We start from the raw sequence: 14,977 nt of genomic DNA on the forward strand, positions 1-14,977 counted from the left end.
TTTTAGCAACTGCTCTAAGGATTGTATCATAATCAGCCATCTCTCACAGAACGAGTATTTCACCAGCTGAAGCTGAATGTCGCACACGTGTCCGACCAAGTGTCTCTTCACTCTCTTCCACAACGGAAACCCCATCTGAAAAATTTCCTCACTTCCAGTGTTTTGAGTTGTGGTAAAATATATATAACATAAAATTTGCCATTTCAGCAGTTTTTAAGTGTACCATTCTGTGGAATTAAGTTCACTCACATTGTTGTGCAATCTTTATCAACAGAAGTTTTCATCATCCCTACCTGAAACTCTGTACCCATTAAACTGTAACTTCCCTACCTCCCCCACCCCTGACTACGTTCTTCAAGAATTTGACTGCTCTAATTACTTATATATAGTCACAGGATATTTGTTCTTTGAGGTCTGGCTTATTTCCCTGGCGTAAGTTTTCAAGATTCACCTGCGTTGTGGCTGTATCAGTACGTCATTACTTTTTAAGGCTAAATGTCATTCTACTCTGTGACTATAAAATAATCTGTCTATCCACTCATCAGTTCATGAACATTTGGGTTGTTCCCACTTTTTAGCTGCGATGAATAATTCTGCTTTGAGTATGTTTACACAAGTTTATGTGTGGATATATGTTTTCAACAGTCTTGAATGTATATCTAAGAATAGAATTGCTGGATGACCTGTGTGACTCTATTTAACTTTCTGAAACACTGTCACATATTTGCCAACACTTGTTATTGTCTGCCTTTTTTACTATAGTTACACTAGTGTGTATGATGTGTATTTCGTTACAGTTTTCATTCTCATTTCCCTAATGCGTAATAATGTTGAGCATCTTCTCATGTGTCTGTTGATGACTTTTCTTTTTTAGAAAAATATTTATTCAGATCAATTGGCCAATCTCTTATTGGGTTATTTAACTTTTTACTACTAGGCAGTAAGAGTTCTTTCTATATTTGAGATACAGGACCATTCCTTACCAGATAGATGGTTTGCAAATTCCCAATTAATTTTTTTTCTTTGATTGTGATTTTTTTTTCAAAAAAAAAAAAGTCCCTGTTCAAATTTTATTTGGCATTTTAGTTGGTATGACACTTAGTTGGTTGCATGATCTTTTTACATTATATGGCAATGTACACAATGTACATGTTCTGACATATATGGTACACAAAATAAGATCCTTTGGAACAGTTATGAACAATACATGCAATAATGAATTTATACATTGGATCTGAGGATGTGACTGAATGGAAAAGATGGACTAGGCATGCTGGGTGTTGGATGAAGGAATCAGAAGTCATAGAACACACAGGAAATACGATCTGGTTTGCAGAGCAACTGCAGCATACACAATATTGACAGTGGTGCTTCTGAGATGAACCCATTTAGGACTACAAAGACAGGTATCATCCAGCATCAGGATATAGCTTCAGGGTTTGATGAACACTCTTATTTAGAACTTCAGGAAACTGATGTTTTTTTCTTAGGCCATTTTAATATTCCTTGAGTAACAGATCAGATAATAAGGACAATGTACACAACCTCCAATGAAAATCCTGCTGTAGTATAGACAGTGAAGTGGTACAGTAGAAAACTTTAAAACTGCAGCTCCTTTTGGATCCCCCGGAGTGTATCTTCTTCAAACAGGCCTCTTCCTCAGGAGTTAGAGTCACCTTCACAACATCTGAAATTCCATTCTGTCCCAAGATGTAACGAACACTAAGGAAATATCATCTTTTATTCCAAAGAGACCCTTAATCATGGTGGAAATTGGATGCACCCGCCTAAGATTCTTCATTATACTTTCTGCCAAAACTGCCACAGTCCAATGGCCAAAGAAATGTAGTCTCTCAGTTTGATCACCTCATAGGCACTGTCAACAACCTGTTTGTGACCCCCTTTCCACTGTTCCTTATCTGCATCAGTGCCTAAGTCAGGGAGCAGATTCTTCAGAGAGACACCAGCCATCTGGTGGTAAACCAATGTTTACTCCACTTCATACAGGCACACTGGAGTCACTGTGCTCCCCAAGTATCCACCCATGACACCTTAATGGGTGAACTCCCAGCCTTTCCCCCATTAGGTAACAGAACTGGGCTGAATCCAGATTGCAACCACTTCCAATAATATGGTTTTGGGGAAAGCCACTTATCTTCCAAGCCTCACAGGTCAAGACATCCACTGGATTGGAAACAACAAGCAAATTGCAGTTTGGGCTGTATTTTATGATATTAGGAATGACAACTTAAAAGAGGTTCATGTTATGCTGGACCTAATTAAGACAGCTTTCTCCTTCTTGCTGACATGACCCAGCTGTGATAATAACCAGCTTGGAATTTGCAGTCACATCATAGTCTTTGCCAGAGACAATTTTTGGTGTTCTAAGGAAAATGCTGCCATGCTGGAGATCCATCATCTTCCCTTTTGTCTCCCATGACATCAACAAGAGCAAGTTCATCTGCTAGGTCCTTCATTAAGATACTGATGGCACAAGCCATGCCAACAACACCAACCCCAACAACTGTAATCTTATTTTGGGGAGTATGTTCTTCCTTAAGATTTTGAATCAGCTGATATTTGAGAGTTGCCATTTTGGACTTAGAACTAAAAGGAATCGGGAGTGCACGTTGGGCGGGCCAGGGTCAGCGGTGCTTGAGACTGGACCCCAACTTGGCGGCAGCAGCTCTGACTTGGTTGTTTGTGATTTTGGAGTCATGTCATAGAATCCTTTGCCAAATTGAAGGTCATAAAGATTTTAACCCTCTATTTTCTCCTAAAAGTTTTCCAGTTTTTGCTCTTACATTTAGGTCTCTGATCCATTTTTAGTTAAATTTGGTATATGGTGTTATATTGTAAGGAATAATTATGTAACTTAAAATGTTTTGAGATTTGGGGGAGTTTTTGTTTTTGTTTTAGAGAGGGAATGAGAGTGAGAGAGAGGCAGAGGGTGAGAGAGAATCTCAAGTAGGCTCCAGGCCCGATACAGAGTCCAACATGGGACTTGATCCCACAACCCCAAGATCATGACCTGAGCCAAAATCAAGAGTTGGATGCTCAACTGATTGAGCCACCTGGGTGTCCCAAGACATGTACATCTGATGATCGATTAGGTACAGACAGAAAATAACACCACAGAGAGGTGTATAAACTTGAAAAAGATTTCTTACACTCATAAAACCTAGAGGAAGACAGGACACACCACTCAGGGGGTTATACAGAAGTAGCTCTCACAGAACTGGCTTACCCAAGCAGGTTTTTATTTTTCTTCAAACACACAGAATGTGGTATCCCATAGGCTTCTGGCCTCCACTTTTTCTGCTGAGAAATCAGCTGTTATTCTTATTGGAGTTCTCTGATAAGTGAGTGATGAGTCATTTTTCTCTTTCTGTCTTTAAGATTTTCTGCTTTCCTTTGACTTTCAACAGATTTACTAGGATGTATCCACTTACTGGTCTCTTTTCAACTATTCTTCTCTTCTCATTTATTCATTGAGCTTCCTGGATGTGCAGGTTATTAATTTTCAATAAATTTGGGGATTTTTCAGCTATTATTTCTATTTTTTCTTCCCATTTCTTCTTCCTTCTGGTACTACTACTACTACACACACATTAGTATACTTCATGCTGTCCAATACTTCTCTGAGGCTCTGTTGATTTCTCTTCTTTCTTTTTTCTCACTGTTCATCAGCTTGAATAGACCATAAATTCATATTCAGGTCCGCTAATCATTTCTTCTGCCAGCTCAAATCTATAGCTAAGCCTCTCCAAAGAATTTTTTACCTTAGTTATTTCACTTCACTTTTGAACTCCAAAGTTTACAACTTTTTTCTATCTCTAATAAATATCTCTCTCTCTTTATATTCTCTATTTCGTGTAACATTGGCATTATACTTTACTTCAGTCATAGTTTCCTTCAGTTCTGTGAACTAGTTATAATGGTTATTTTAAATGTTTTTCTGTTAAATCTGACATCTGCAAATTTTCACAGGTATTTTCAGGTGTCTGCCTTCTTTCCAGTATGTAGGTCATACTTTCCTATTCCTTTTCAAGCCCTATAGTTTTTTACTGGGAACTAAACAGTTTACGTACTATACTGTAGCAATTCTGAGAATTAGTCTCCTGCCTCAGGCTTGTTATCCTTATCCCACCCACATACACATACACACTATTAAGTCTCTGATGCTCTGCAATCAGGGAGGCACAGCCTATGGTCACTCTAGGATGACAATGGTACTAGTAAAATTATCTTCCACCCTTTCCTGACAACACCTGTTGAACTCTAATAATTCCCAGTATATTGTCCTAATGTTTTCAATAGTTCCCTCATATTTTCCATAAAAACTGAAAAAACAACCCTAAACTTTGTATGGAACTACAAAAGACCTTGAATAGCCAAAGCACCTTGAGAAAGAGAACAAAGCTGGAGGCATCACACTTCCTCATTTCAAACTATGTTACAAAGATGTAATAATCAAAACAGTATGGCAACAGCATAGAAACAGACATATAAACCAAGAGAACTGGAATAAAGAGCCCAGATATAAACCAATTAATCTCTGACAAAGCTGCTAAGAACACACAATGAAGAGAGGACAGTCTCTCCAATAAATGATGTTGGCAAAACTAGATAAATAAGAGAATGAAATGGGCCACTAACTTACACCACTCACAAATATTAACTCAAAATGTATTAAACATTATATGTAAGGGGAACCTGGGTGGCTCAGTGGGTTGGGCCTCTGCCTTTGGCTCAGGTCATGATCTCAGGGTCCTGGGGTCAAGCCCCGCATCAGGCTCTCTGCTCAGCGGGGACCCTGCTTCCCCCTCTCTCTGTCTGCCTACTTGTGATCTTTCTCTCTCTCTTTCTCTCTGTAAAATAAATAAATAAAATCTTTTTTAAAAATTTAAAAAATTATATGTAAGATCTGAAACCCTAGACTGTCTGGAAGAAAACATAATGAAAAATTTTCCTGATGTTAGTCTTGGCAATGATTTTTTGGACATGACATCAAGAGCAGAGGCAAGAAAAGCAAAAAATAAGCAAGGGGGAACTACACCAAACTAAAAATCTCTGCACAGCAAAGAAAATAACAAAAACATAAAAAGGCATCTTATGTAATCAGAGAAAATATTTGCAAACCATCTATCTGATATGTGATCAACATCCAGAAAGATAAGGAACTCCTAAAATCGAATAGCAAAAGAATAAACAACCTGATTTAAAAATGAAGAAAAGACCTGAGTAGACAGGTACTCAAAAAGATGCTGAAAGACAAACATATGAAAAGATGTTCAACATCACTAATCATCAAAGAAATGGAAATCAAAACCACAATGAGATACCACCTCACACCTGTTAGGATGGCCATTATCCAAAGAGAAGAGATAACAAGTATTGGCAAGGATCTGAAGAAAAGGCAACCCTTGTAAGTTGTTGGTGGGAATGTAAATTGTATAGCCATTGTGGGAAATAGTATGGAGGATCCTCAAAAAATTAAAAATAGAACTACCGTAACATCCAGCAATCCCACTTCTAGATATATATCCGGAGACAACAGGTGTTGTCAGGAAAGGCTGGAAGATAATTTTACTAGTACCATTGTCATCCTAGAGTGACCATAGGCTGTGCCTCCCTGATTGCAGAGCATCAGAGACTTAATAGTGTGTATGTGTATGTGGGTGGGATAAGGATAACAAGCCTGAGGCAGGAGACTAATTCTCAGAATTGCTACAGTATAGTACGTAAACTGTTTAGTTCCCAGTAAAAAACTATAGGGCTTGAAAAGGAATAGGAAAGTATGACCTACATACTGGAAAGAAGGCAGGCACCTGAAAAGAGTCAGTATCTTGGAAGATAATATGCACTCCCATGTTCACTGCAGTATTACTCACAATAGCTAACATATGGAAACAACTAGATTCTCCATCAAGGGGTGAACTGATCAAGAAAATGTGATATACACAGACACACACTCAGACACACACACGCACACAGCCAGAATATTATTCAGCCATAAAAAGAAGGAAATACTGCCACTTTTGAAATGAGGAACCTAGAGGATATTATGCTAAGTGAAATAAACCAGAAGGGAAAGACACGTACTACATAATTTTACATAGATTGTTTAAAAATGTAATCAGAGAAAATATTTGCAAACCATCTATCTGATCCTAATTATCAGGGCACTCTACATTGGGTGTAGAAATTACTTAAAAATAAAATCTTATAAAGAAAGGGTTCCTGGGTAACTCAGTCAGTTATGTGTCTGAACTTTGGCTCAGGTCATGATCTAAGGGTCCTGGGATGGGGCCCCACATTGGGCTCCCTGCTCACCGGGGACTTTGCTTGTCCCTCACCCTCTGCCTCTTCCCACCCCCACTCAGGCTCACTCTCTAATAAATAAAATCTTTTTTTAAAAATTAATTAAATAAATAAAAATTAAATAAATTTAAAAGGTCAAACTAATGGAGACAGAATGGAATGGGGGTCACCAGGGGCTAGGGTGGGGAGGCAGGGAGGTGGCAATAGGGAGATGTTGGTCCAAGAACACAAACTTAACAGTTATAAGATGAATGATTTGAGGATCTCCTGCATAGCCTGGTGAGTACAGTTAATAATACTGTATGGTATACCTGAAATTTGCAAAGAGGGTAGATCTTAAGTGTTCTCACCGGTATAAGAGGTAATACATGTATTAATTAACTTGATTGTGGTAATCATTTCACAATGTACATGTTTATCAAGTCATCATATGCTATAAATATATACAATTTCATGTGTCAATTATAACTCAATAAAGCTGGAAAAAAAGGAAAAACAAAAAAGCGTTCCCAGCAGCAGACTTCCTCCACAAACTAATCCAATCCTACTGTGGCTCCTTGGAAAGAACTGTTTCTGAGATCAGTATTTGATATTTGTACTAATCCCAAAGGGACTTCTCCCAACGCTTTCATTCTGCAGCTCATTGCCACGAACTAGCTGGCTTACAGTCTCAGCTACACTAAATACCCTTCCAGGCGCCTCTCATCACAGCTCACACAACAGACGCTTTGTCTGTCTGTCTGTCTGCTTGTTTGCAGTGGTCTCTGTATCTACCACGTGGCTGGAGCGCACAGCCCCGAGATCCAGGGTCCCGCGCCCCACCAACTGAGCCAGCCAGGTTCCCCACAGCTACACTGCTCTCGCAAGCAGCCCTTAGGTTTAAACTTCCACCACTTCATGACCGGCTTCTCCCGCCTCCACCCGCAGGCAGAATTTCTGAGCCCGGGCTCTGAGGGCAGGAACAATGACAAGCCTCTGGGTGACACTGGTACTCTAGGAGACGAGGGCTTGGTGGGGCTGGAGGGCAGCAGTCCGCTCAGCTTCCTCTCCTGGTATGGGATCTCTGCCTCTAAGACTGAGGGAAGGGCTCTGGGGCCCCAGGATTCCCAATACACCACACCCAACCCAAAGTCAACGGTCTCTTCCCCAAGAAAGGGTTGGGCGTGAGAAGGAAGCTCTGACCTCCCCCACACTCATCCGAGCTAGCCTCAGCAACCGACAGCCAGGGGCCGGAGGGCAAAAGCAGCCATCTTGCTCCTATTGCAGAGAAGATCCTCCCGTTGGGGGCTGCAGGATGGAGCCCGCCCGGTGCTGTCTGCTGTCGGCCGCAGCAGTCTGAGTTGAATCTATGCCCCAGTGAGCTGGGAAGAGGCAGCAGGGAGTGGTCTTGGTTCACATGTCACGGTTTCATCCATCTTGTCAAATTTTTATGGAGTTTCTTGCACAGACCTTTCTTAATTTGCTGTTTGCCTTTAGGACGACTTCTAGAGGCTTTAAAGGACCTTTTTTTTTTCTTTTTAAAGATTTTATTTATTTGTCAGAGAGCACACAAGCAAGGGAAGGAGCAGGCAGAGAGAAGCAGGCTCCCCACTGAGCAAGGAGCCCCATGCGGGGCTTGATCCCAGAACCCTGAGATCACGACCTGAGCCGAAGGCAGACCTTTAAGTGACTGAGCGACCCAGGTATCCCTAAATGACTTTTTTTTTTTGTATATATATAATTTTCACTAGTTTCACTGGGGGCTGGCTCAGCAGAGCTCCCCAAGCTATCGTGCTGGAAGTTGGCCTGTTTCGGTTAACTGTGCTGTTTGGTTATATACAGTAATAAACAAGTTATATACAATAATTCATCCTTGCTTCTCACTAACTTTTCTAGAGTTAACTTGTTTCTCTCCATTAAAACAGTGACTGCCAATTTTATATCAGTACTCTCAACTTCTCAAAGTCTTCATTTCTAGAAATTCAGAAATGAGGCTTTTATGTTAATATCTGGAGTGAACACTCAAGATTCTGATACTAGTTATGATATGTATCTAAAATGAGGCAAGAAGCATGTTTCTCCACCACGGTCCTTGTTCGTCATTTTATCTGTGGGATTATTAAGGTTTAGGAGGAAAGGACCACCAGGAAGGCAAAGTTGGAAAGAGGAAGTACTTCAGTTTGAAGCCCACATAGACGCTGAACTCTAGGGAAGGCATTAGAATGACTTCCTGTTGCTGTGGGATTAATGTGTCGGGAGGTAGTCACCTTTTGCTGAAGTCTGGCTGGCTTCCTTGAAAATAACAGTCAGCAAGTGACTAACCAGGCCTAGCAAGACTGATCCTGACACAGGAAGCCACAAAATGATGGAAGACTGGGGATGCCCAGAGGAAGTTAGTAGGGCGTACTCTCAAATTCTTCCCGGTCTTGGTTTACAAAGCCTGCCAAGACCTCTGGAAATCTCTCATGAGTGCTGGTCAGGACCTTTCAGCCAAAGAGCTCTGAGAGATGATTCTTCAAAACTTGGATGCTTAGGTTTACAAAGCCTGCTAGGTGTTTTTTTGTTTTGTTTTAAGATTTTGTTTATTTATCTGAGAGAGAGGCAGCGCATGAGCATATGGAGGAGGCAGAGGGAGAGGGAGACCCCCTCTGTGAGCAGGGAGCCTGACCTGACGCAGGGCTCCATCCCAGTACCTGGGATCATGAATGGGGCCAAAGGCAAACGCATAACCGACTGGGCCGCCCAGACGCCCCTAAAGCCTGAAAGTAAGTTTTTACTTTCAGCTGGAATTGTGAATTCGAGAGCTGTTTGCAGAGAGGGTTCTTGAAGAGTCTAATTACGAGTAGGAATAGTTGTTTGCGAGTTTTACGCCATCGTCGCCCTGAGATCCACTCTGCACCCTTCCAGGCCTAGTTCTAAGTCCTCAGAAGCTGACCCAGGCAGGTTCGGCACCGTTCCAACACCTGACCGCCTAGTTTCCAGGTGGGTTTAGCCGATGTTAGATAGACACAAGAAACTGGAAAGTTGGGGAAGAGAGAGGTCAGCATTCTTCCTTGCCTCCGCCTTGCCCTACGGCTGCCTCTCCCACAGCAGCTGGATCTCTGTGGCTCTCACCAAGCCCCTCCTTCCAGGTTCCAGGTCTTACTGAGCCCCAGAAACACGAACCGCTTTCCCAAGAGCTTCTTGCTAAACTGCTTCTGTGTGCTTCGTGTCTCATTTACTCCCACTACCATGCCCATGTCTTTGTAAAGAGTCCCTTCATTTGGACCGAATTCTGTTTCCTTCTGGGTCCCTATTGATTACTACATCTAAAAATCTATGTGTGGTCTTATTTCTAAGCCTCACCACAACCCTGCCAGACTTTACTAACATTATTACACATTTACAGGTAAGGACACTTGATTCAGACAAGTAAAATGCCCAAAGTCACACATCTAGTAATCCAGAGTTGGGATTAAAACAGTAGTCGTAATAAAAGCTACTTTCCTTATTTCATTTAAATTGGTACACAGGGGCACTGGGCTGGTCCAGTCAGTCAAAGCCTCCGACTCTTGGCTTCCGCTGGTCTGATGGTAGCTTCATGAGATGGAAACCTCACTGGGCTCCATGCTCAGTGCAGCAGGTTTGAGTTTCTCTGTTCCTCTCCCTCAGCCCTTCCCCTCCTCAGTCACCCGCTTGCACTCTCTCTCTCTCAAAGAAGTAAATAAATCTTTATCTTTTTAAAATATTCTATTTATTTGTCAGAGAGCACACAAGCAGGGGGCGCAGCAGACAGAGGGAGAAGCAGGCTCCCTGCTAAGCAAGGAGCCTGATGCGGGGCTTGACCCCAGCACTCTGGAATCATGAACTGAGCCAAAGGCAGATGCTTAACCGCTTAACTGACTGAGCCACCCAGGTGCCCTAAATAAATTTTTTTTTAAAGATTTTATTTATTTGACAGAGAGAGAGAGATTACAAGTAGGAAGAGCAGCAGGCAGAGAGAGAAGGGGAAGCAGGCTCCCTGCTGAGCAGAGAGCCCGATGTGGGGCTCGATCCCAGGACCCTGAGATCATGACCTGAGCCAAAGGCAGAGGCTTAACCCACTGAGCCACACAGGTGCCCCAATAAGTTTTTAAGTAAGTAAGTAAATAAGTAGTTGTAAACAAATTCTACTTCCATTTTCCCCGAGTTTATTTAAATAAAAGTCAGATTTTATGTCACCTATTTCATGACTATGTTAAGCTTGAGCCCTTATTCTGAAATAGGATTTGATGAAATTCACAAAGAAACTGTTAAATTCAAACACAAGTATCCCTAACTGATAAGTTTCAAGGACTATAGAGAGAAGAAAAGATTCTTACTTAAAACAATGATAAAACTTGAGAATCTGCTCTGGCCTGGTGCTAACATTAAGTCTTCTTCGCCTTCAATTTTTTGGCAGACACCCCGGGCTACAAGTCAATAACTATTCCTAATTCCCTTACCCTAACTTTTTGCACTTTGAGAACCAGTTCCCCCAGAGTGTTTTGTAGCTATCTGTGGCTAGGTGACTCAGGTCACCTGAAAAATGTTTCCAGGTCACCTGGAAAATGTTAAGTTTTTCTTTTACTGATAAAAGGAAAGAATTTTTTTTCTTTGCCCCTGTCCCCTATTTCATGCTTAGAACAATGGTGTGATGTCTGGAATTACAGCGGTCATCTTGTGCTCACGAACCAGTATAAGAATGCCCCAAATATTTCATAGCATGTACTTACACTAGAAAGAGTATTATCATTTTATACATTATATATGAGTACACATTCAATAAAGAGCTGTTAGACTTAACTTAAAAACGTCATTCTGCAAACCCTCAAACCTCTGAGTTTTGTTATTGCTTTATTAAATACTGGCTGGATAAAAAGAGTATTTATGAAATATATGCATGGCATAAAGAAAAAAATACACTGGCCAGCTAGGTAATCATCACCCAGCCTAAGAAAAAGGACAACTCAGAGGCAAGCTTTATCCTAGATTTAACGTTTATCCACCTTTTGCCATTTTAATAATCCCCTTTGTTTTCGTTTGTTCATCTTTATCCCTTCTGAAAGGCTAGAAATTAAGACCTTTAGCTTTTTTTCTCCGTACATGTTGCTAATATATGAAACACTGTGGTCCCAACACACTTTGTGTTTGCAAATCCAGGAGGCAGCCTGCCGGCTCCCTGTCTTCTCAAATTACAAGGCGAGGAGAGTGCTGCAGCTTAGACCCGCAGGTTGCAAGGTCATCAGAAGACTTGAGGAGGGTCACGGTTCACCTTCTCGGAGCTAGTTAGAGGAACAGGTACACACGGGATGCCTGGGGGGGGGCGGGTCTTACCGTTGGGGTCGGGGGGTGTGGCCTCTGTATTAAAACTTTGGGGTTTCCAGAGGGGTTCCCCCGCCCCTCCCTCCGCTCAGTCCTAGGCAGGCGGACCCGGCCCAAGCCTCCCTCCGGATCCCGCTTACGCTTTCTCGCTAGACGACTCTCCGCGCCGCCATCTGCTCCGGGGGCACCTGCGGGGCGCCCCGCCTCCCCAGCCCCGCTTCCAGCCCTTCCTGTCGCAGCACATCGTCTCCCGCGGCCCCGCGCCAGGGTGGCAGGAGCCGTCCGCGGGCGCGCGCGGGGCGGGCAGCGAGCGCGGGGCGGGCAGCGGGCAGGGGGCACCCGGCAGGGCTGTGCACGCGGCGGACCGGGCCCCGCGCCGTCGAGCGCCGTCCGCGCCCGCCAGATGCGCCGCGGGGGGACGCGCCAGCTCTCCCGCACGACGCCGGCCACCGCACGCGCGACCGCGGGGGAGGGGCGCGGGTCTCCTGCCGGGGGTGCGGCGGGTCTGGTTCCGTCTCGGGTCTCCCGCCCCTGCCCGCACCCCCGTCGGCCCCCACAGCCCGCCGGGACCGCGGCCCAGGGCGTGCGGGGGCGCTCGTTCCCGAACGGACGGGGGGGGGGGGGCGCTCCCCTGGCTCTCTGCCAGGTGCGCCACGCGTCCCCTTCCCCCGCGTCTGCCCCGCCCCCTTCCCCCGCTCCCGACGCGGTTTTCCCTTCGAGAACTGACCGCACCGGCGGGGCCTGCGACGACACGGGGAGGAGGATCCGCACTCGCTACCCCCGTGTCTCGTCCCGGCGCCGCACGTGCCCGTCGCCTCCCCCTCCCCCCAGCACCCCTGCAAACGGCGCTGTTGCCCCCGGGGGGACCGTCAGCGCCCGGAGCCCCCGCCGGCCGAGCGCTGTCGTGGCGCCCGGAGCCCCCGCCGGACGGGACGGCTCGCTCAGGGGGACGGCCGAGGCGCGAGGACGGGGACGGAGAACGCGTGCGACCGCGGCCCGGGGCCCCCACGGCCCTCCACGGCGCGTCCCGGGAGGCGGAGGGAGTCGCCCCGTCGGCGCCCGCGCTTCGCGCACTGCGCGCCGCCCCCGCGCCGAAATCGGGCGGCTCGACCCGCGGACCTCCGCGGCCCCCGGGCCGGCCCCGCCCGCCCTCAAACACGCTCCCGTCCCCGCTCGCGTCCCCGCGCCGCAGGCCCGGCCCCCGCAACCACCGCCGCCGCCCGCGGCCGAGGCTCCAGACGGCCGCTCCCGGGCTGCGCTCGAGGCCCCCGACGCCGCCCGCGGCCGCCCCCCTCCCGGCTGCTGCGGCAGGGACCGGCCGGACCGCCGTGCGCCGAGGGCGGCTCGTCCACAGGCCCGGGGCCGGGGCAGCAGCGCGGCCGCCGGGGGCCCTCGGGAGCGGGGCGCGGGCACGGGAGCGGGCGAGCAGACCGGTCGGCGGCTGCCGGGAAGGCCGCCCCCTCCGCCCGCTCACCCCGCGCGCTGTCCCCGCGCGCTGTCCCCGCCCGCCGTCCCCGCCCGAGCTCCCCGGGCCCCGAGCCCCGCGCGGCCGCCAGCAGGGGGCGCCCATCCCGAGCCGGGGCCGCTGCGGGCTGCGCGGGGCGTCGCGGCCGCCGGGGGAGGCGCGGGCCGGAGGGGCGCCCCCTGCTGGCGGACAGCGGTAGTGCCCGGGCCGTGACCTCCTGGGTCCCGGGCTCCCCTCTTCCTCCCGCCTTCCTCCCGTCATTTCCTATTTGTTTCTCCGTTTTCCTTGCGTGCGGGCTCCCGCCCTCCCCGCCGTCCCCCTCCTTCCCCCGGAACCGTCCTCTCTGCCCCGGGCCCCTCCCTGGCTCGGGGCGGGTCCGTCGCCCACGGGTGCGTCTCCCGCCCCGGCCCCGGTCCTCCCGCGGACGCCGCTCTTGGCGCCCGAGGACGCGGCCCCGAGTCCCGAGGCCGGCGGGCGGCGCTCCTTGTCTCCCGGTGCGGGACGGCGACTCCGCGGGCCGGGGAGGGCGGCGGTCGGGAGCGGCTTCCCCGCACACGGAGTCCGGAATGGGCGCGGCTCGGAGGACGTGGTGCGGGGCAGAGGCTGGGGCCGAGCCGCTTCTTCCACGCAGAGTCAGGCCCCTCGAGGGCCTCTTCCCCTCACACACCCTAAAAATCAAGTCGGCCTCCCGGACAGTTCCCGCTGCTTCCTCCTCCGAGCCGTCTGGCTGGGTGCGGAGGCGCGGGGTGCGGGGGCGCGGGGGTGCGGGTGGGGGTGCGGGGAGGCCTGGCGTCCGCGCGCACCCGAGGTCCCCGCTGACCCCCGAGGCCGGCGCGCGCCCGCAGACCCCGCCCCCCGCGCCGCGGCCCTGCGCACCGGACCCCGCGAGCTCCCTAAGCTCCCGCACAAATCCCCCCGGAGACACTAATCAGAGCGGCCGGCGAGTGCAGCACGTGTGCCGCCGCGTCTGCTCCGTAATCCCGCGCGCGGCTCTGGAAAGCAGCCTCGGAAAGGGGCGTCGCTAATCCCTTCCACGGGCCAAGGCAGTCTGGGACCTGCGAGACCCCTTCTCCCGCGGCTGCCGAGAGCCTCCCCAGAGGGATGTTCCGAGACAGACGCGCGCCCGCCCGTGCCGTCCCGGGACGCCGCCCGCCGCAGGCTCGCCGCGGGGAGGGGAATCCCCGGCCGGGGGTCCCGACGCTCCGCAGGGGCAGCGCCAGAATGGGAGGAGGGGCAAGGGAGAGTGAGCTGCCGGCGGGCACCTAACAGGGTTGGGAGCCCGAGAAGAAACCCAGTGCCCTCTCCTCTGCAAGCTTGGGACGAGGGGACCTCGTCTGGGGGGCTGCCTCCTCAGGAGGGCGCTGGGAGAGGCAGCGGGGCCCACCCACAGCACGCAGGGGTCAGGGTTTGCCCGCCCGACCCCCAGGCCTGTTCCCCCCCCCTTGAGTCTTCTCTCTCCTGTTCAATTAATCCTATTTCCTTTCTCCCATTTTGTTCAAAACTGTCTTCTAGGCCTTCATAATCGTACTTTGCACCATTGCCTTTTATCTGTGATTAATTGAGAAATCGACAAAGATAATGGAGGGTCGCGCCCATAAATTAGCTTTGGGGACCGACACACAGACAGACAGACGCAACCGTGTGGGTGGGCCCTGCCAGTCGCCCGTGGAGCCTGGTGGGGGCCAGCGCCGGCCGCGAAGGAAGGGGCTGACAAGAGGCGCGGGTGCGCGCTGCGCGGAGCATCTGCTCTGAAGTGACCCCAGTGGGCGCAAGCAAGGACTTCTCGCCGCACTAACTGGAGGGTCTCCTGTGATTTTTAGCTTTTCCTGTCTGAGCCTAGAAAAAAAGAGAGGAAAGGATTCGGGTGGGGTGAGGACGGGACCCCTA

General features: G+C 48.9%; 1 pseudogene; it reads right to left on the reverse strand.

The window, feature by feature from the left end:
- Nucleotides 1-1,599: 1,599 nt before the first annotated feature.
- Nucleotides 1,600-2,594, reverse strand: LOC116584085 (annotated as a pseudogene).
- Nucleotides 2,595-14,977: the final 12,383 nt, after the last annotated feature.

The sequence above is a fragment of the Mustela erminea genome, chromosome 2 (assembly GCF_009829155.1).
Source record: "Mustela erminea isolate mMusErm1 chromosome 2, mMusErm1.Pri, whole genome shotgun sequence".
In the NCBI taxonomy this organism is placed as follows: domain Eukaryota; kingdom Metazoa; phylum Chordata; class Mammalia; order Carnivora; family Mustelidae; genus Mustela; species Mustela erminea.